Source organism: Pleurodeles waltl, chromosome 5, assembly GCF_031143425.1.
Source record: "Pleurodeles waltl isolate 20211129_DDA chromosome 5, aPleWal1.hap1.20221129, whole genome shotgun sequence".
NCBI lineage: Eukaryota > Metazoa > Chordata > Amphibia > Caudata > Salamandridae > Pleurodeles > Pleurodeles waltl.
The window spans coordinates 1,344,453,842-1,344,476,372 of record NC_090444.1 but is presented as its reverse complement, the minus strand read 5'-3'; the positions used below and the strand labels follow the sequence as shown (position 1 = coordinate 1,344,476,372).

General features: G+C 44.6%; 1 long non-coding RNA gene across 1 annotated transcript in view; it reads right to left on the bottom strand.

Moving 5' to 3' along the window:
- Window positions 1-21,156, bottom strand: part of LOC138297389 (uncharacterized) — a 61,121-nt gene extending 39,965 nt beyond the window's left edge. The window contains exon 1 of the long non-coding RNA XR_011204072.1: window positions 21,093-21,156. This is a non-coding gene — a long non-coding RNA (uncharacterized lncRNA). The remainder of the gene's footprint in view (window positions 1-21,092) is intronic.
- Between the last annotated feature and the right edge of the window lie 1,375 nt (window positions 21,157-22,531).

Below are 22,531 nucleotides of genomic sequence, written 5' to 3'. Positions count from 1 at the left end.
CCATAGGCGGCTCAACTGAACAAAACATATCATGTGCTACTGGTGAACATTGAGCAACTAATATGCGCAGTGGTGAAACACAAAGTCATTGGTCAAAACAAACTTTATCAAATGGCAGTACATTCCGCCCTTTGACCAATGAATTTTTGTTTCACATATCTCCTGTTTCAAACAAAAACAAAAAAAACATCAGCACATTTGAATGATCAAAACAATCCCTGTAAAGCAATAGAAGTGGATTAACACATTGATTTCATAACCTTTCACATCAGATACATCTACATAGAAAAGACTGGGCAATTTTTATACTCTGAATGAGTCTCTAATTCAACAGTGTTAGCAATTTGATGTGGCATGAGTTCTGCTCATGTAAAGGTGCACGGTCCACCTGAAAGGTTTGCTGGAAGATAAGCAAAAGTCAGAGTTCCATACGAGAGGGAAAAAAAAAAAAAAAAAAACACAGCTTAGTTCCATTGGAAGAATGCAATCAAACAAGTTGAACTTGAACTGAAGGCGCAGTTTGCGCAAAATGGATCCATGGTGCTGGCACTTTACTCAGCCAGGTTCAGGTTGGGGATTCGGTCCCTTCCCCGACCCCACACGCACACACCGGAAGGGGGACCACACAGCACACTCAGGGACAGTGGCGAAACGTGGTAGGATCTGCAAAAGAAACAAGTATGACTTTTCTTGCAAATAACATTTTTCATTTAAACTGCACCCTTCCTCTTTCTTTCCCTGTTTTATAATCAGCAGGACGTTTTTGAGGCCCTTTGTTATATTCTCTGCAGGTTCTGGAGGGTCACTTGGGGCTTCAGCCCACACATCAGCACTGAGGTTTTTATCTGCTGCGCCACAGCTTCCCTTTTCTTGCACTGTCAGAAGGGCTGGGGCAGACTCATTCTTTACCAAACCTCCATTCACTGCACTTTTGTCAATTTGGGCCATTCTGTCTCCAATTTGTATGAATGAATCAGATTCTTTTCTAGGTATCAGCATAATTTCGATTTTTCCTTGGTAATCTGCAGCAATCACTCTCCCTAAAACCTGATCAATTTGCCATTTCTGTTCTGGCAACTTTCCTCTCCCCAACTGCTCTGTGACTGCTTGCATGACAGATTGCTTTTGTGCGTGCTGCACAGTTTTTATCAAATCTAGGGGAATGTGCATCTCTCTCATCTCTGCCCACCTGTAAGTGGCTTTTTCTCTCAGCTGTTCACATTTCTGGGGCACCCACTTAGCCATCCCCACTAAGGCAGAATTCTGGGTGTACACTTCTCTCTCTGAATTTTTCTCATTAACATCTGCAAGGTAATTGAACCAGTTAGGTGCTAAAACATTAGCAATGAACCAAAAATCAGCATAAAAATGACACATCTCACGTAGCTCTTGCTTTAAAATCTGACACACATTATACAACGCTGTTCCTTCTACTGTGCCAGAAAACAACATTTCAGTCAATGAATCATTAGTAAAACAAACATGCTTTTTATCTTCAGTGGACACGAATTCAAATGGTGCACACAATTTCACCGGTAATTCTTTTACCTGTGGTACTCTAGCCCTGTCTTGCAAGTACCAGATCCATTGTATGATTCTAGCTAGGGGCACTATTTTCTTTCCTTGTTCATGATTTAAATGTACGTCAGTTTTTCCTTCTTGCACTGCGCAGAAACCTAAAGTCTGCATTATTTCATTTGCCAAATCACAAGCGCGCAGCTGCATATAATTTTTCACAGTGACCATATACAAAAGTGTTAGGATTTCTCTCAAATGAGGGCTATTCTTTTTCCAAAAATCAAACAAACTAATGAAACTCGGTGTCTCTTTCCCTAAAATCTTTCGTTTTACTTGTGCACTGGAGAAAGATTCTTCAAAAACAGCCCTTTTATAACTTTCAGTCGGGCTAATTTGCTCACGTAAATTCCTATTTTCATGTTCCAACTTCCTACATTTCTCCTGCATTTCTCTGTAAGCAGATAAAGGTATCCAGACCTTTCTGTCATCATTACTTCCAAAACACACGTTTTCTACATCAGGCATTCTAGCTACACATGCATTTTCTTCTGTAATTCCCCAAACAGAAAACAATTCACAGTTTTTCTTAGCACCATCAGGCAGTTTAACAACACATGACATGGTCTGCCGTGCTACTGTGATTCTCCAAACAACAAACAATTCACAGTTTTTCGTAGCACCATCAGGCAGTTTAACAACACATGACACGGTCTGCCGTGCTACTGTGATTCTCCAAACAACAAAAAAAACAATTTCTGTAACTCTCCAAACAACAAAAAAAACAATTACACTTTTAAAGTGTGCACTTAGAAATCTACTAACTCGTCAAACCCCTTCTTAATCACCTCTTAATGACCGACCCCACGACTCCAGGTACACAATTGTAGTGCTTTCCTCTTATCTAGTTTCTAAGCACTAACATAACACAACAGAAATGCACTTCTGAGGTCAAAGAAGACTTTTATTGTTGTTAATTCTTCCCCAACCACAATATTTTATGTATGACGAATTAGTAGCTTTCAAGTCCGCGTTAATCAAACAAAATATATCAGTTTGCAATATACACAGCAGGTTATATTTATAAGATATTGAATGCAAAGCAAAACAAATACTTCACCGTGTGGGAACTATCTACAGCTTCATCTTTCTAAGGTCTGCAAGCTGATGACCCCTGTCAGCCGCGAGAAAGAGAGATTCATCTACCCACACGGGATTGCTGGCAGCCTGCGCCAAGCTCCAGCACGAGGTCTGGCAGATTCGAATCTGACCCTCTGCAGCCTGTTACATTTGTTACAAAGGTGTGCCCCCTCCTCTCAGACCTGGGAAACTGAGCAAGCCTTTTGGAGACTGGCCAGGTCTCCAAGACTACTCCTGTTCCCAAGCTCAAGCGAAGAAAAAACAACACCCATGTACTCTCTCTTATCATGTCTAGTCTACTGTGAGAAAAACATCTTGGTTCTCTTGTGCAAAAACACAGCTTGGAAAAATACAGCTTGGATTCTCAACTGCAATGTCTAACTCCACGTTAAAGGCAATGGGCAGCTAACCTAAATATCAAATGCAATGTCATTTTAAAGGCAATAGGCAGCTAACCTAAATATCAAATGCAATGTCTATTGTCATGTCAAAGCCAATAGGCATCTAAGCTGAATACAAAATGCAATGTCTTATATCATGTCAAAGCCCATAGGCAGCTGAGCTGAATACAAAATGCAATGGCTAATGCCATGTCAAAGCCAATAGGCAGAATACAGAATGTAATGACTAATGCAATGTCAAAGCCCATAGGCGGCTCAACTGAATACAGAAAGTAATGGCTAATGCCATGTCAAAGCCAATAGGCAGAATACAGACTAATGCAATGTCAAAGCCCATAGGCGGCTAAACTGAATACAGAAAGTAATGGCTAATGCCATGTCAAAGCCCATAGGCGGCTCAACTGAACAAAACATATCATGTGCTACTGGTGAACATTGAGCAACTAATATGCGCAGTGGTGAAACACAAAGTCATTGGTCAAAACAAACTTTATCAAATGGCAGTACACCTGCCCTCATCCTTGGGTAGCTTGGCACAGAGCATTCAGGCTCAACACAGAGGAAATGTGTAAAGCAATGGCACAGTAGTTTAACAGAACAAGTACAATGAGTGTCACAAAAGAGACATCACACGAGGTGTATGCAAACAAAATTTGTATTCAACATACATTATTAACACAGCAGAATCATCATGTCAATATGGGCATAAATCACATAAAAAAATATAATTTGCCATACTAGGCCCAATTGTGTTAAACACAGTAACAAGTATGTACACATGAGAAAAATGACACTTTCCTCCGAACACCCTCATGCTATTCCAAACGTTGTCAGCACAACAGAGATTACCCCGATTGAATAACACACTGTTGCCGGGTGCACCTTGGTACACAAATTTAGCAGCTATATGTACATACAAAGACTTGCAGCATTTTAAGTTAGCTCTGCAGCCTGAGCCACACAAGTGAAGCTCAAAGGCGCCTGTAAGAGTCCTCTTGCAATAAATAACGTTTCAGGCAACACCACTGTGTTGTTTAAACAATCGCCCACATACACTCCCTGACGTTCACTAAGCACTACTATGCGGTGCCACAGATATCAGACGGCTCATTTGGACGCTCTTGCGTCTTGCACCCTAATGTGGTGCACTGATATCCGCCTGGTTAATGTCACTGTGTGCGCAGACACCAGAGTCCCCAAACTGCGCTCCACCTGCCAATCAGTTCCTGCTACCCCACCCTCACAAGTTGAAGATGAAACCAACCTTTTCCCCGGATACTAGGTCGCATGTGATCGAAATCATACTTTGTCAGGATCCCAGGGATAAGGTGGGGGAGGAAAGAGATAACGGCTGATCAGCAAAAGTTAACACTGGAGGTTTGGGCACCAATCGGGAGCTTCACTCCAAGACCTGCAAAGGTTTGAGGGAGGGCTGCTGGGGCCACACGCTAGTCACAGCGGCACCCTGCCAGGCACTTCAAAACCCCAATAGTTACCAATTCCACACCTCCTGGGAAGGAGGCACATGTCTGGGCGTAATGACTCAAGCTGCCCTGAATTCCGGTTGTACACAAAAAGTTAACAGGTCCGTGGGGGTGTGTGAGAGGATCGGAGGGGGTGGGGGTGTGTGTGGGAAGGAGGCACAATATCTGGTGTGCCATGACATGAGTCACACCAGACCATTCCAATGACCACACTAAACATGCTCAATGCCATGCCTTCCAGGAATAAGGCACAACGTCTTGGGCCTGGTGACTTGAGTCCCCCCCAGACAATTCGATCACACACAAAATAGGTTTCCAATGCAGTATCTCCCTGGAATGAGGCACTAGTCTAGTGTCCAATGACTTGTCACACCAGACAATTCCGGATGATCATGCAAAGAACTCTAATGCCGTACATCCCTGGAAAGAGGCACAATGCCTGGTGCGCAATAACTTGAGTTTCACCAGATAATCCTTTCACACTCTAAGACCTCCACTTCAGTACCTCTCTGGAATGAGGTGCAAACTCTGGTGTGGGATGACTTAAGGTGCACCAGACAATCTGGTCACACACAAAGATGCAAGTTAAGTGGTGCCACACGAGGTAGAATGTGGCACTGCTCCGGATGCATCACCACATTCGAGGGTCGCAACCTATGAGTGGGGCACTGCCCACAATAAGCATGCAGTCGGGTGTCACGTGAGAAAAATGTGATGCACTCGACAAAAGAGGGCCACGCGGGGTGAACCTGCTCACAAAAAACAAGACATATAGGTGGTCATTTTGATATTGGCGGTAAAAACCGCCTACCACTGCGGTGACGGCCATCAAAATACCCCCACTGTGGTTACCATCTGTCCACCATATTATGAGCACTGCCGGACTTCCTGTACAAGAAGGGCGGAAATCCGGCAGTGTTTATGGTGGCAGACGGTGGTAAGGTAGCGCTGCTACCACCAGCACCGCTACGCCAGTAGAACGACGCCAGATGTATTATGACAAGTAATACAGCCTGTCGGTGTTCTGCTGCTGGGGTGCTGCTGGCGGTAGCAGCGCCCCTTCCCGTTCCCTGCCGGAATACCTCCTCGACCAAGGTAAGTAGGGCTTCCGACTGGGGAGGTGGGGTGGAGGGAGGGGAGGTTGTTTGTGTGTGTCTGAGTGTGTGCATGAATGTGTTAGTGAGTGTGTGAACGCGTCTGTGTGTATTGTGTTTGTATGTATGAGTGAATGCGTGTAAGAATGGTGAAGTGAGTGCATGTCTGCATGTCAGTGTGATTGTGTGTAAGAATGTGTGTGAGCATGTCTGGAAGTATGCCTGCATGCCAGTGTGAGTGATTGGGTGTATGCGTGGTGCGTGTCTGTGGGTGTGTGGGTGTTTGGGGGGTGGGGGTGTCAGTGAGAGAATAGGAAGGGATTGGGGGGGTTTGGATTGGGGTGGGGGATGTATTTGAATGTCGGGGTGGGGGTTAGTGTGTGTATGGGGGTTGGGGGGGCTTTGGATGGAGGGGGTCGGGGCATCTGGTGTGTGTTGGGGGGGTGTGGAAGCCACCTGCTGGTGACAGGGAAACCATGGTGGTAGGCAGGCTCATAATGCTGCCGGCGGTACTGTGCCGGCCACCGGGCTGGAGATTGACATCTCTGGCTCAGCGGCTGATACCACCATGGTGGTTTTAGTGGTGAAGGGTTGGGTTGGCTGCAGCCAACCCGACATTCTCATAATGTGGCGGTATGTCCCGCAAGCCTGTTGGCGGTGCTACTGCCACCGCCAACATTGCAAGCCTGTGGGGGTCATTATGACCTCGGCAGTGAGTGTTAATGGACCCACAATGAAGAGCCCCACTCTAAGTGTGGCCCGTACCTTGAAAACTCTGTACCAGGCAATTCTGGACTTAAGGCGCAATACTTATTCTCCTTTCACACTGTTGGTATCAAGTGGAGTGCAGCAGACGATGTAGGCATGGAGGAGAGCACCGCTCTCCAGATGTCACCTGTAGATGGGGTAGGTCCCTCACAGGAGGTCTTTGATGTCCCTGAGACCTCCAGGCAGAACAGGGGGTAAACCAACAAGCCCCTGGAGAGCACACTTCAAAGAGCCACACAGCATCAGGTAATCTGCCCAGGCCAGCCAGGATGAAGGAAGGGTGCCCGCATCCCTTTCAAGGACACTAAATGCTTCTGTGCATAACACATTCATCTGGCAGTGGTCCCACGTCCCTGCTAGTGTGTCTTTGAGTTGCTTAAGTGTGGTACTCATAGTTATACTCAAGTGTGCCTTTGAAGTTGGGACATGTCTTCCCAAAATTTCGGACCTGTCTGCCATGGGCCGTGGAATGCGGATCTTTATCTTTAGTGATGCCATGCTCTGGCTCCGAGAGGCTAAGTGTCAGAACCTTTTCCTCCAATCTATGTAGCTAGGCCCTCAAATGGTAGAGGTCTGTCGTTCCAGTTGCCTACGTTTTATAGCTGTTACCAGAGAATGCACAGGTGTGCTTTTCCCCTGCTTACAGTGCAATAAAGCTAAATTACAACACACACAAAGAGATTTTAGAACATAGAAATGCCCACTTTCTAGAAGTGGCATTTCTATGGTGTCATTGATGAAACCACCTTTAAACCATGAGAAGCCGTTTATCATTGTGAATCCAATGATAGTTAACATCATGAGGCCGCTCCACTGCAATCCACTATTGCAGCAGGGATTAATTATAATCTTTCCCCTATGGACATAGCAGCTCTGAGAACACACATGGGTATTGTGTGCTTACTGGTTACATGTGCCCTAGTGCATGCACATGCCTGGAGTGGCAGATTGGACTCAAGTTAAGGATCACCAAAAAGGTGCAAGTGCTCCCATACAGGTCTGCTGTGACAGGTTCAATATATGTGAAAACACCAATGTGCTAGTGTGCACATATTGGGTAGCACCACTTCCTAGTGTATGTAGTATGAGTGTGTGCACATTCACATACTTTTTCAGTGGGTTAGTGCTCAGGGCCCAAAGGCCATTCAAAGAGAACCAGCAAAACCTCCTTAATTTTTTTTTTTTTAAAACAGTTTGGGGATCCACTGCCTCAGCTTGTCAGGTTTTACACCCACTCACATGATAAGGCCTATCCTAAGTCAGTATAAATCCCTGTACTGTCCCTTTTATAACAAACTACCTGTGCACAGCTACTGGGCTGACCAAAACAGTAGTCTGACACAAGCAGTGCGCCAATGCGTCACATACTCACTTGTAACCAGTTCAGGGTCTCTACCCTACACCAGCCTCATCTTAAAAGGCAGACACTGGTGCTTGGCACTCTGTCAATTTACCATAAATTTACCATGAGTGAGACTCTGGTAGTGAGGATCACTCAGAGTAAAAGTCAAAGACTCAGGTATTTACAAGCAAAAAGATCCAGGAAGATTACATGGGCGGAACCCACTTTACAACAGAGACCTAGGAGAGGAATGGTAGAAGACTGGAATCTATGGCAACTAACCATTTTATACACATGTTCAAAGGAGACATGAAGGTGCTCCACAAAAAGATAAAGTTATTCTGCTATCTGCAGTGGTCGCGCAAAAGCTAAGGGCCTGAGCATAAGATGCCTAAAGTGGAAGAGATGATCAGGGTTGGAAACTGGTTTACAAGTTGAGGGAGGTGGAACCGTAATCTCTGTCAGGGTGAAATACAATCAAACCTCCAATCAGCGTGTACTTAACCCTCTGGTAGGTTAGCACAAAAGCAATCAGGCTTAACTTAAAGACAAGGTGTAAGATATTTATGCAGCACTTCAAACAGTAATAAAGTGAAAACACAACACAAGAAAAATACTACACCAGATTACAAAATAGAACACAATTTACTAAATTATTTGACAACGACAGGACAATAATCCAACCCGTAGAATTAGAAATATACAATGTTAAAGATTTAAGGTAAAACAGTGCCTAAAAGTGCAAAGCGACAACTGTAGTGCTTGACTGGGGCCAAGTTAGGCAATTGTGATGGAGTGCAGGTGGGATACAGGGACCAAGTTAGGCCGGCTGTACAAAAGTACCTTGAATCCTGTTTTGTGGAGTGTTGCAAGATCCTTTGTCAAGCATGGGTTGCGCAGCAGCGGTTCAAAGGAGCTGTAGGGATGCGATGTGGAGTCCTGCATCACTGTCAAGGATGCTGTTGATGAGGGACTTAGGGTGTGAAGTTCTGCGTTGAAGATGCATCGCATACCCGCAGTTCCAGAGAAGTTACAAAGATGTGAAGTCTTGCATCGTTAACGAGGGGTTTGGAATGGGAAGGCCTGCGTTGATGCTTTGTCAGGCAGCTGCAGTTCCGAAGTGGCTGCAAGACCATGCATTGCGCTACATCAGTTCTGCTCACAGGACCACAAAGGACCTGTCAAAGCTCATTCAGGCTCACTTCTAAGCGTCCAGGACTGGGGTTGCACCACTGGAGGACAAGACTTGCAGCATGTAGAGTCCAGGCGCTGGGTTCAAGATGGATGGAGCCTTTTCTGTCCATGAGGCTCTGATAACACCTATGTTCCCTTGTCTCACTGTTTGGGAGCAGTACACAAAGACCAACAGCCAGCTACTCCTAGTCACGTGACCAGGAAAACAGGCTGCAGGCACCAAATGGTAGGTGTTAGACCGGACATCCTTGAGTTATTTCCCGTAACATTTTGCCCTCTGATGTCCTGTTTTTCTGACTTCATTTTCACTGGCGTTAGGATTCTGAGCACTTCACCACTGCTGAACAGTGCTAAAGTGCAGATGCTCTGTAATCTAAACATGGGGACACTGGCTTCTTCACAATTGGCATATTTAATTTACTTGTAAGTCCCTAGTAAAGCATATTTTATGTGTCCAGGGCCTGTAAATTAAATGCTACTAGTGGGCCTGTATCACTGATTGTGCCACCCACTATAGCAGCTTTTCAAACATATCTCAGGCCTGCCACTGCATGTCAGGAATCCCCAAGATGCCTCCTGGGTTGTGTGTCAGCATGCCCAGGGATTAGGGTAAAATGATATATCTGTTTTTGGTTAAACATTCATGTTTCTAAGTAAACATGATGTGCTGTGTTACACAATTGGTTTTATCAATGCTTGTTTTACCAATGTTTGTTTGCTAATGTGAGCAGGTGTAGACATATGCTTCTAATTGGTTGTGGTGTAGAAGTGCTTCTAATTGGGTGTGGTGACTCATCCACATGTGGAAACTCAACTGCTTTGCAGATTGGCTATAAATAGAAGAGTGAAGCATGCCTCCCTGCTTGGCTTTGTTTTGCTTCCTGATCTGAGCATCTGATTTGGAAGTCCAGCCCCTGATGTCATCCTCTTATTCAGGACTTTTGAGGCAATTCTTTTCTTCGTTCCTGTACCAGCTGACACCAGGCATTCCTCCAACACTCCGGAAAAGACTGCAGCTAAGAGACAAATGCATTTCTGAACATTCTACATTATTATTATAGTTACTTGGCTAAATGTGCTTCAGGAAATCTGCTTGAGCTCAAGTATTACAAAAAGTGACAGTGCAATTTTAAAAGAGCATTTACATGACTTTTCTTTCTCTAATAGCATAACTCTTGGATTTAAATTGTGTCATTCATGCCTGAGTTTCAGGTTTAAGGAATTTGCTTTTGAAGGGTTTTTCTCACACAGTGAAACCAAATCAAATTGTGCCACCCAAACTGTTTAAACCCAGAGTGAACATTTGTATTTCTTGGATTGTTTTTGTTTCTTTTAGTTTAACCCTATGCATGCAGGAAAGTTGTACGTGATATAATTAATGCACTTGTTTGTCTTTCTTGTGCATGATAAGTGCAACCACAGTTCTAATTGTAGTGTGCAACAGTGAATCTCTGTGAAGCCAGTCCTAGTGTCATAGTACTTATTGTTATGGTACTCAGTTTGGGTTTTTAGTAATGCAGTGTTAGTGATTGTGCTAACAGTTATTATTATCCAACAAAAGAGCTGGAGCATCCCGGTGTTCTTCTACCACTCCCGTGCCCATATCAGTAAGAGAGATTCAGTTTAAAGGAAGTTGAGTGCACTAACTCTACTATCACTCTGTCAACAATGACCTGCCCCCCGAAGTTACAGGGTGCCTGGCTGGACCTGCAAGACGTGGCAGTGTTTTGTCTTTCTCTTCCACTCCCCCTTTCTTTTTGGGACACCTGCCAGGGTTTCTGTGTCCACCAGGAAGTGCCGAGAGGTGTTCCAGCAGGTCGGGGTGCATACCATCGCCCCTGCAGACATCCTGCTTTTCAGGTGAGTGGCCCCGTCTCGACACTGCAGAGGCTGAGTGCGCAGTTTTAAACTGCCACTGCAAAATGACAGTGCACCCGCTTGCCAGACCCAAACCTTCCTTTTTATTACACATAAGTCACTCCTGGTTAGCCCCTAGGTCAGGGTGTAGTGTACGTAAAAAGTTGGACATGTACTTTTAAGTTTAACATGTCCAGGTAGCAAAAAATTTGCTATAATTTTTTATTTTATTTTTTTACTACTGCAAGGCTTATCCTTCCCAATGTTTAAAAATGGGGTTACCTTAAAGCAGTATATAACTGTAACTTTCAATTGGGAAAAGACAGATATGTGGAGTTTGGTGTCGATGGACTCCTAGTTTAAAATCACAACTTATGGTGAAGTTGAAGTTAAATTTTAAGTCTGAATATACCTCTTTTAAAAGATTGGCATGTTCTTACTTTAACCATTCTGTGCCTCTGCCTGTCTCTGAATACACGTCTGGGATAGATGACGGCTGGGCTTTGTGCATTTCCTCTAGAATGTCCCACACAAAAGGAACATGGGTGTAACATCTGCAGACTGATGGGTCTTCCTGAGTTAGATGGGGGGTGAGCTGACACCTGAATAGGGCAAAATAACCACCTGCAGAGTGCCTGAGCCAGGGAAGGAAGGGAAGGGACATTGTCATCTTCAAAGGCCTCTTTGAACATTCCACTACTTCAAAGGCACATTGGGGTATAAGTATTGGACCCTAAACCTCATCAAATCAGAATCCTACTGGAACCAAGAACATTCTGCTAGGAAGAAGGACTGCTGTGCTATCAGGGGGGACTGCCACGCTGCAGCTGCATTCCTGTGCTGTCCGACTGCTTGCTCTTGCTGTAGGAGGGACTGAGACTTTGCAATCTGGTTTGCTGTGTTGGCCTACTGCCTACGTTGGAGTGAGAAAGGACTGGCCCTGTTCTCTACATCCTTGCACCAAAGAATCTCCAAGGGTCTGTTGGCTTGCCCCCTTTTCAGGGAAGTCTCAAGGCCGTCAAAGACTTCCTCCGCACAACTGCTGTTAGCTACTTCTGAGTCCGACCCTCCTGGACTTGCCCACGATCAGCCTTGGGCATTTTTTGGTGTGCCTGCTGCCGTTTTGCAAAAGCCTGCATGTACACACACTGTGCGCCAACTGAAAACTCATTGTCTGCACTGCTGATCACAGACTGTTACAGGTGCCTGGTTTCCCCAAACCTGCACTGCAAAAGTAACCCAGCGTGGCCCGATGCGGCCAACATCCATCAGATGGGGGAGGACCATTCACTACGCGCCACTGATCCCCTCTCCACCCCCGAGGGTCCAGATGAAGGGAGACTGTTGTGCCTGCCCTCACTGTCTTGAGTCAGCTGCATCGGACTCCAGCGTGACTTGCCTTTGCATTGCAGATGCTAAGGAAAAGTACTGTGCACGCCGATCTGCGTTCACATAGGTGGCCCAAAACCCACCCAGGTCAACTAATTCACCATGTTCTTGCATTCTTGCCATAATACTTGTGAAGGATGGTATGCACGCGTTTACAGTGAGGAAATCCCTGTCTCCTTCACCAGGCATCACCATAAAGGATCGGATTGTCGCTAGTATGTTTTCACCACTACAATTGCATACCTTGTTAAAACGTTAACATTTTTGTTGTTTTGCATTTTACTAAGACAAATATTACACATCTTTCTAAACTGGTGTGGAGTCTTGTGATGTCTTTCACTGCGTTGCTGTAACCAGGTATTGTACAAATACATTATACATTGCCTCCTTGTAGGAAGGTAGCCTCTTTCTAGCCTTTCTACCCCCACTTTTGGCCTGTTTGTAAGTATATGTCGGGGTGTTTTTACTGTCTCACTGGGATCCTGCTAGCCAGGACCCCAGTGCTCATAGTTTGTGGCCTAAATGTGTTCCATGTGTGGTGCCTGTGTCACTGAGGCTCTGCTAACCAAAACCTCAGTGCTTATGCTCTCTCTGTCTTTAAAATTGTCACTGCAGGCTAGTGACCATTTTTCCAATTCTGATTGGCACACTGGAACACCCTTATAATTCCCTAGTATATGGTACCTAGGTACCCAGGGTATTGGGGTACCAGGAGATCCCTATGGGCTGCAGCATTTCTTTTGCCACCCATAGGGAGCTCAACCAATATTACACGTCCACGTTATTTCACAGCCATTTTACACTGCGCTTAAGTAACGTATAAGTCACCTATATGTCTAACTCTCACTTAGTGAAGGTTAGGTGCAAAGTTACTAAGTGTGAGGCAACCTGGCACTAGCCAAAGTGCCCCCACATTGTTCAGGGCAATTTCCCCGAACTTTGTGAGTGCGCGGACACCATTACATGCGTGCACTACATATAGGTCAATACCTATATGTAGCTTCACAATGGTAGCTCTGAATACAGCCATGTAACATGTCTAAGATCATGGAATTGTCCCCCCATTCCAAATCTGGTATTGGGGTGGAAATCCCATGCATCCCCGGGGCTCCAGCATGGACCCCGGGTACTGCCAAACTAGCTCTCTGGGGTTTTCACTGCAGCTACCGCTGCTGCAAACCCACAGACAGGCTTCTGCCCTCCTGGGGTCTGGGCAGCCCAGTCCCAGGAAGGCAGAACAAAGGATTTCCTCTGAGAGAGGGTATTACACCCTCTCCCTTTGGAAGTAGGTGTTAAGGGCTGGGGAGGAGTAGCCTCCCCCCATCCTCTGAAAATGCTTTGAAGGGCACAGATGGTGCCCTCCTTGCATAAGCCAGTCTACACCGGTTCAGGGATCCCCCAGCCCCTGTTCTGGCATGAAACTGGACATAGGAAAGGGGAGTGACCACTCCCCTGTCCATCACCACCCCAGGGTTGGTGCCCAGAGCTCCTCCAGTGTGTCTCAGACCTCTACCATCTTGAATGCAGAGGTGTGAGGGCACAATGGAGGCCTCTGAGTGGCCAGTGCCAGCAGGTGACATCAGAGACCCCTCCTGATAGGTGCTTACCTGGATTAGGTAGCCAATCCTCCTCTGAGGGCTATTTATGATCTCTCCTGTGGGTTTCTTGTCAGATAAAGAATGCAAGAGCTCACCAGAGTTCCTGCGCATCTCCCTCTTCGACTTCTGCCAAGGATCGACCGCTGACTGCTCCAGGACGCCTGCAAAACCACAACAAAGTAGCAAGACAACTACCAGCAACATTGTAGCACTTAATCCTGCTGGCTTTCTCAACTGTTTCCTGGTGGTGCATGCTCTGAGGGCTGTCTGCTTTCACCTTACACTGGGAGCCAAGAAGAAATTTCCTGTGGGTTGACAGAATCTTCCTCCTGCTAACGCAGGCACCAAACTTCTGCATCACCAATCCTCTGGGTCCCCTCTCATCTTGACGAGCGTGGTCCCTGGAACAGAGGAGCTGGATCCAAGTGACCCCAACAGTCCAGTGGTCCTTCTGTCCAAATTTGGTGGAGATAAGTCCTTGCCTTCCCACGCCAGACAGTAATCCTTTGTACTGCGTGGTCTGCAGCTGCTCGGGCTTCTGTGCACTTTTGCGAGGAATCCTTTGTGCACAGCACAGCCCAGGTCCCCAGCACTCCGTCCTGCATTGCTCAACTCACTGAGTTGACCATCGGCTTTGTGGGACCCTCTTTTGTAGTGTTGAGATGACCCCCGTGCTCAGATTTCTTGAACGCCTGTTCAAGTGCTTCTGCGGGTGCTGCCTGCTTCTGCGTGGGCTCTCTGTGCTGCTGAGCACCCCCTCTGTCTCCTTCTCCAAGGGGCGACCTCTCCTGGTCCTTCCTGGGCCCGGGCAGCACCCATTTTCCTCAACCGTGACTCTTGCAGCAAGCAAGGCTTGTTTGTGGTCTTTCTGCGTGGAAACAACTCAGCGTCCTCCAGCACGCCGTTGTTGCAGAATATTCAGCTTCTTCCACCCGGAGGCAAACCCTTTTGTACCTTCATCGGGGGGTTAGTGGGCTCCTGCCCCCCCGGACACTTTCGTGACTCTTGGACTTAATCCCCTTCCTTTACAGGTCCTCAGGTCCAGCAATCCGTCTTCAGTGCTTTGTAGTCAGTTGTTCTCTTTGCAGAATCTCCTATCACGACTTGTGTGTTTCTGGGAAGTAGGGTAACTTTACTCCTACTTTTCAGGGTCTTGAGGTGGGGTATCTTGGACACCCTTAGTGTTTTCTCACACTCCCAGCGACCCTCTACACACTACACTAGGCCTGGGGTCCCTTCGTGGTTCGCATTCCACTTTTAGAGTATATGGTTTGTGTTGCCCCAAGGCCTATTGCATCCTATTGTATTCTACAGTGTTTGTACTACTTCTCTAACTGTTTACTTACCTGATTTTGGTTTGTGTGTATATTTTCTGAATTTTACTTACCTCCTAAGGGAGTATATCCTCTGAAATATTTTTGGCACATTGTCACTAAAATAAAGTATCTTTATTTTTAGTATCTGAGTATTGTGATTCTTATGATATAGTACTATATGATATAAGTGGTTTAGTAGGAGCTTTTCATGTCTCCTAGTTCAGCCTAAGCTACTCTGCTATAGCTACCTCTATCAGCCTAAGCTGCTAGAACACTACTAATCTACTAATAAGGGATAACTGGACCTGGCACAAGGTGTAAGTACCAGCAGGTACCCACTATAAGCCAGGCCAGCCTCCTACACTCCTATGTTAAGTCTGACTGCTCAGTGCCAAGCTACCACAGGGTGAGCATAGGTTAAATTACAGTGCATAACTGACTTACCCTGACTAGAGTGGTGGTCCTTACATGGAGAGGGTGCATTCACTTGCCAACTAGAGACCCTATTGTTGGGACAAGACAATACCAACTTTCTAAGAGTGGAAGTTTCAGAATTGTGACTTACCAATAGAGTTTTAAATTACAATTCTTTGGACACCAAACTCAACATTCCTACTGGCTCTGAATTTAATGTTAAATGTAGTAAGCCAACCCAATGTATTCCTATGGGAGAGGTAGGCTTTGCAGTAGTGAAAACCAATTTAAGAGTTTTTCACTACCAGGGCATGTAAAACCTAAGCGTGCATACCCAACTTTTGAAATACACTGCACCCTGCCCTATGGGCTATTTGGGACCTACCGTAGGAGTGACATGCATTAAAAAAAAAAAACAGAAGGCTTAGACCTGGTAAAAGATGTATTTTGCCATGTCGAAATGCCAGTTTAAAACTGCACACATGGGCTACAATGACAGGCCTGAGACAGGTGTAAATGGCTACTTAAGTTGGTTGCACAATCCGTGCTGCATCTCACTAGTAGCATTTGATTTGCAGGCTCTGGGTACATGCAGCACACCTTTCCTAGGGACTTATAAGTAAAGTAAATGTGTCAATTGGGTGCAAGCCATTTCACCAGTTTTAAAGAAGATAGCACATGTACTTTATCATGGCTTAGCAGTGGTAAAGTGCACAGTCTTAAGGCCAACAAAAACAACATCAGCAAAAATGGAGCTGTAGGTCAAAAAGATTGGGGGAGACTGCCCTAAGGCTGAGACAGCTAATATTCAAGACCCTGGAAAGCACCACTAGTTTCAGACATCAATCTCAGATTGAAGAAGGCTTGTCATACTGAAAGAGTGTAGACAGATTTCTCAGAATCTGGGACCAATAAACTATGGAGGTGACAGGTGATGCATGTGATGGTTGTCTTCGGTTTTAAAGTCAGCCAAGTAAACTGCATGTCAGTAGTCAAGTGTTCTGACTTTTTATTCACTAGGGGATGTCAAACTACAGATCAGAAAGCGTAACAGGCGCCCTATACAATCAGTTTCCTATAGAATTGTGGTTGACATTTTGGAAAGTTGTAATATGCATTCCAGTATGAGAAGCAATGTACTGCCCACAAACACTGTGAAAATATGTTCTCACTCCAGAATACGTTTCAGTAAATCGTTGTAGCTATTTAGTAGTAGAGAGACAGCACCAATTGACTTTATCCTCTCTCCCGGAGTTAAAGCCTTAATTAGCCTTCAAACCAATGATGCTAGCATAGATACATCAGACTGTTCAGTTTATATTTTTACCGCTTATGAAGAAAACATGTAATTGGAATTTATGTTCACTTCTTGGCACATTGTCAAATTTCCCTCTAGTGGGTGAGTTACTGACATGATTCCTTGTGTAATGTAAGCAGAGTGATGATTTTGTTGGTCTTTCAAAATAAATATTTCACAGGAAAGATTGTAAGTTCAATTCATTTTAAAATCATCCAGGTCATCAAGGTTCATGGTTCATTTAGAAAAAGACAGGTAGGGTACCCCAGTGCTTCACAGCTGCAGAGAAGGCAAGTGCACACCAACACAAGCCAACAATATGCACATACATACATCCCTAGGTTTGCTATATTGTACTGAGTATTACATGTAGCACTATCTGTGATACAGATGAGGAGACTCACACAATCACCAAATGCAGATCCATCCCTGGAGATGTCTGCACCCCAACCAAATGAAAACAGAATAAGCCCAATAGATAACACCCAGTGTACTGAAAATCTGTACCACAATATCAGATCCAAATAAGCACTACCAACCTACATAAAAGTAGTATACCAGAAGGTCTAGGGATCATGGAAGGGGGTTTAATTCCATCAAATGACCAGAGCTTGATGTTAATTCTCCCTGCACAAGTTCACCCCTTGGAGAATTGAATCATCTTCATGGCAATAGCAGCTTGAATAGGAGGATGAGTTTTGTAGGTCTAGCAGCCAATCTGGGATACAACAATGATCAACAAGGCTATGTCCTATTTCTTCATAAATTATTATTGACAGAGGCATTTGACAAACATGGGTATAGTGCACAGCTTACGATTGTTATAAAAGTGAATGTGGAGGTGGCATCTGCGGTTACTCGCTTAGGTGAAAAAAACACCTACTTTGCCTCATCAGAACTTAATAACGAGAATAAGGACGTTTAAGTCTGCAAAATATTTTTAGCAAGGACATACTGATGTTGCATAAAAATTATTACTCACCACAAGATCTCTGGAGAGAACCTGTAAATTAACTGTGAAGATGTTTATTCCTCAGATACAGTAAGAAAACACCTGGGGCTCAAATTGGGATTCTGCAGCGTGACTAATGTTTTTGTTACTTTCATGTTAATGTTTATGTTGCCGCATAGGCTCTTATCATCTTAATGAGAATACTGGATTTTGAGTGGCAGAATCGCCTGCGGTGTGGGAGACTGAGGGCCGTATTTATACTCTGGTTGCGCCGAATTTGCGTCGTTTTTTTCGACGCAAATTCGACGCTAAACTAACGCCAACTAACGCCATATTTATACTATGGCGTTAGACGCTTCGGGCGCCAAAGTGCCCGGAGTGTGCGTCATTTTTTAGCGTGAACCCCTTCCTTGCGTTAATGATATGCAAGGGAGGCGTTCCCGTCTTAAAAAATGACTCCCAGGCCTTTACGTGGTATTTATACTCCCGGGCAAAAATGACGCCCGGGAGTGGGCGTGGCCAAAAACGGCGCATTTGCGCCGCTTTTTAACACCTGGGTCAGGCATGGCGTTAAGGGACAAGTGGGCTCAAAATGAGCCCAGAGTGCCCTCCCCTGCCCCCAGGGACCCCCCCTGCCACCCTTGGCCACCCCAGGAGGACACCCAAGGATGGAGGGACCCATCCCATGGACATTAAGGTAAGTTCAGGTAAGTTTTTATTTTTTATTTTTTGTGGCATAGGGGGGCCTGATTTGTGCCCCCCTACATGCCACTATGCCCAATGACCATGCCCAGGGGACAGAAGTCCCCTGGGCATGGCCATTGGGCAAGGGGGCATGACTCCTATCTTTACAATGATAGGAGTCATGTTGATGGGGGATGGGCGTCGAAAAAAAATGGCGCAAGTCGGGTTACGACGATTTTTTCGACGTAACCTGACTTGCCCCATTTTAAGACGCCCATACGCCATTTTCCCCCTACGCCGGCGCTGTCTGGTGTACGTGGCTTTTTTCCACGCAAACCAGGCAGCGCCGGTCTGCTTGCGCCGGCTAACGCCATTCCATAAATACGGCGCCCGCATGGCGCTTCAGAATGGCGTTAGACGGCGCAAAATTTTTTGACGCTAAACTGCGTTAGCGCAGTTTAGCGTCAAAAAGTATAAATATGGGCCTGAGTATGACCCACTACAGGTGACACCTGTCACTCCAATCAGGGTTCTGCTCCGGCAAACTAGCAGTGTCATCTCTACCCCAGGGCAGCAGAAAGCATGACATAACTGGTTTCTCAAGGAAGCCGTGGGTACTCAGGTCTCACCCGTTTCTCTCAGTTACATTAGTGTCACATACACAATGACAAACAGAGGCAGTATGTTTCAATAATGCTTTAATAAAGCGACTGCATCTTAGATAGCAAAATGTGGACTGCAATAACCAGGATGATACAGCATGACAAGATTAAAATTGTGACAAGGAGAGTAAAACATAAATAATGCTACCATATTGTCACAAGAGTCAACAGACTAATTCCTACCTAAGCTATGATAGAGCACAGCGTGTTAAGCTCTAATTCTGCCCTTCAGGTTCCCATGGAAAGACATCATTCCCCATACCTGAGCAAAGGCCTGAAGTCTGTAAAGACAGCTGTAGCAAAGCAATCGGCAATCAGCATACAGTCGTGGTTCTTTGGCTGGAATCTCCCTCTAACGTGTAAGGGACAAGGAAGTGTTTTTATAATAAAACAGCTGATGTTCTGTAGAAAATGTCCCTATGTAAGGATGTGAATTTTCTATGAATGTCACAGACTAAACTTATTCCACGTTCACCGCCAACCTATCTTGCTGCAGCCTTGGAAGAAGCACAGAGTGAGGAAGAATGTCTTGTTTGAGAACAGAATGCTGGCCTAGGCAAAAACAGTTAGATAGAGAGAAATAAAAAGACCGTAAAAGTTGCTATCATAACAATAATAAAGCAAAGCCGAATAAAATATATCTAGGTTAAAGTGCACAGCGACAGGCCTAGTATGTTAAAATAATGTGTGTGAAGCTATAACTAAAATGGCTACACAACACTGTAGACAATGCATCCCCAGTTCCTTAAAAATAGTTGGTTGTTGGAGCAAAGATTCTCACTCTTCATGCTTATGTTGAGATATGTTGGAGAAAAAGAGGCTCTTTGACCCGTCTTGGACCCAGAAAAAAGACTTAATACTGATAAGGTGGTGCTGAGAAGTGTGTAGAAAAACATGCTGTTGAAGCAAACAAGGCCAATGCCATGTTTATTCTCTACACAAAAAAAGATGAACAATCCAGATAGAGAGGGTGGAAAAGACTCATGCAGAGCTGTAAACTGGCGCCTACCCACTACAATATACTCCTAAATAATGTTGAGAATTGTGTTAGAGTGCCCAATGGGCAACAGTAATCAAGTAAACGTTTATTATATCCAAATGATACAGTACTGTTTTTCTAGAACAAATTATCACCAGCTTCCAGATGCCTTTCAATAGTATTGTGGCCATAGACAATAAGAAACCAATGATTTTCACACAAGGTATCATAGCGAGCAGGCAATATATTGAAAAAAAAAAAACAATTCACACTGTATAGGATTAATCTGCAAATGGTGGAGAGATATGACTATGTGGACCTCTGTTTAAGCGGTAAAGGCTCATGAGCATCACGTCACAAAAATTCAATCCCAACCTGGCAAAAACAGCGAAGTCGATCTCAGGGACCTTATCAAGTCTAGGGGAGGGAGCCACCAAGACCCATTCCCAGTGGGGGAAGAGGGTGGGGAAACCATGATTGTTCCTCATGAAAGCAAAGACATTTCTGCAATAAAAATGGCAAGACAAGTGTTTAGCCGTTTTTTATCTGACTAGGCAGGAGGGCGATGAATTACTTTATGTAATCCATTTATATCCAGTCTTCACTGACCAGTGGGTTATGAATATCACTACCAATGGCAGATGGTATTATGTAATTAGGACCACAACATGTATATAGAGTAAAAACACTTGCAAATGTCTTCCGTTCCTACAATTCTTGCAATTATATAACCAACATATGAAAATAAACTGGCATAAATCAAGATACATAAATCATAACCACTACACTGATCACATAAATAAAAAAGAATCATATTTTAGCTATATGTTACAATATTTACTGGCATACATGCACACGGCATATGATAATACATGACATGTAATAACAATTTTGCACAAACTTAAAGCAAGTCAGCATCTTAGTAACAAGAGGCAAGTACAATAGCAATGCACGACCTTGGTAAAGGCAAGGCATTTCTGAAAAAGCTAGAAAATATGTTTATTACCAGCAAGGAGGTCTGCAGAAGCTGATGAGCTAGATACTGCTTGCGCTGTGGATTGTGGTTCTGTGGTGCATCCTCCAAAGGCATCTGCAGAGTATTCCGAAATTTAGCATGAATGGTGATGAACACTGCAGTAAGTGCAAGGTTATTCCACAAATGGCAACACAGAGTACAATGGAATTATGACCTGGAGCCGCACATAAATCAAGTCTGGTGATGGCTGGCCATGTAGTATTATCATTTAGGGCCAAGAGTTATGACATGGAGACTTGCCCCGTCTGTGCACTGTGACAGCAACTCACTGCATCATGTTATTAATTACCTTCCACTGTGCCAAGGATTATACAGTCTGGACCCTCATTCGCTTGGCACCAAATGTATCACTTATTAAATTTACCTACACCTGAAGTCATGTTCTGGGCCTACTTCAAGTACCATTGCTGAAAATTCTCTCCAGTGGCTTCTTCTCATACCTAATACCTTAACTGAGTGACCTTCTATAGGGCATAGGCTTGCAACGGTTGGTGCTCTCATCCTTCTCATTCCTGATGACCTTTTAACCCCTGATGCAGTCAAAATGCTGCTGAATCTCATACAGCTAATTCCTTGGGTCACACAATCTTCGACTTGATTTTTTTGTTATTGACTAGTCTCATTATTTTAGGAGTCCTGAGTCAGCTGATTTTTACCTCTATATAATCTCTTCTTACTTTGTCACTTGCCCACCATGTGGCCACTTTTTGAGAACTAGCTTTTGTGATTGGGCATTTATATGTTTATGTGAATAAAATGTTTATGTTGTACTTCTCTCATAAATGTTTGAGATTAAGGGTGGAGGTATGTACAACTCAATGCATTCCTGGCTTAAATGGTGATCCAGTGATTAATCAAGTTACTGACACACAAGTCAATTATAAGCTATTATTCTTGTTACTGCTTTAGTTTCATAATATTCTTTGGTGAAGTATGAGATAGTCCTAGTTAAATGTGACTGATTTCCTCTCCTTAGCATCTGTGAAGACAATCTTATGAAAATCATGCTAGCCTAAATTTCAGTCCAGCTATGGATGCTCTTGTGCAGCCCATACACATTTGTGAGAACTTGCAATGACGTGACAGACTGTTCCTCTATGCACAATAATTAATGTAATGGCATCATAAAGGGGTCACCAATGCTGCCCCCAAATACTTTGTTAGCCCCCTGGCCTACTGTGAAGCACTGAAATTAGCAGTCGTTAACTGACATTTTGTGTAGTTCTCCAAATTTATAGTCAGGACCTGGCTTACTGAGCCTACGTTTGAATGATTACATATAGTGGTAACAACCTGTCCTATGATGTTAGCACCCCACTATATAAAGCCACCATTTCTGTATTTTATTTTCTGCCTAGAGTGTTCAAAACTGTCAATGTTATTCAATCAGGTGTTTAAGGTACAAAAAA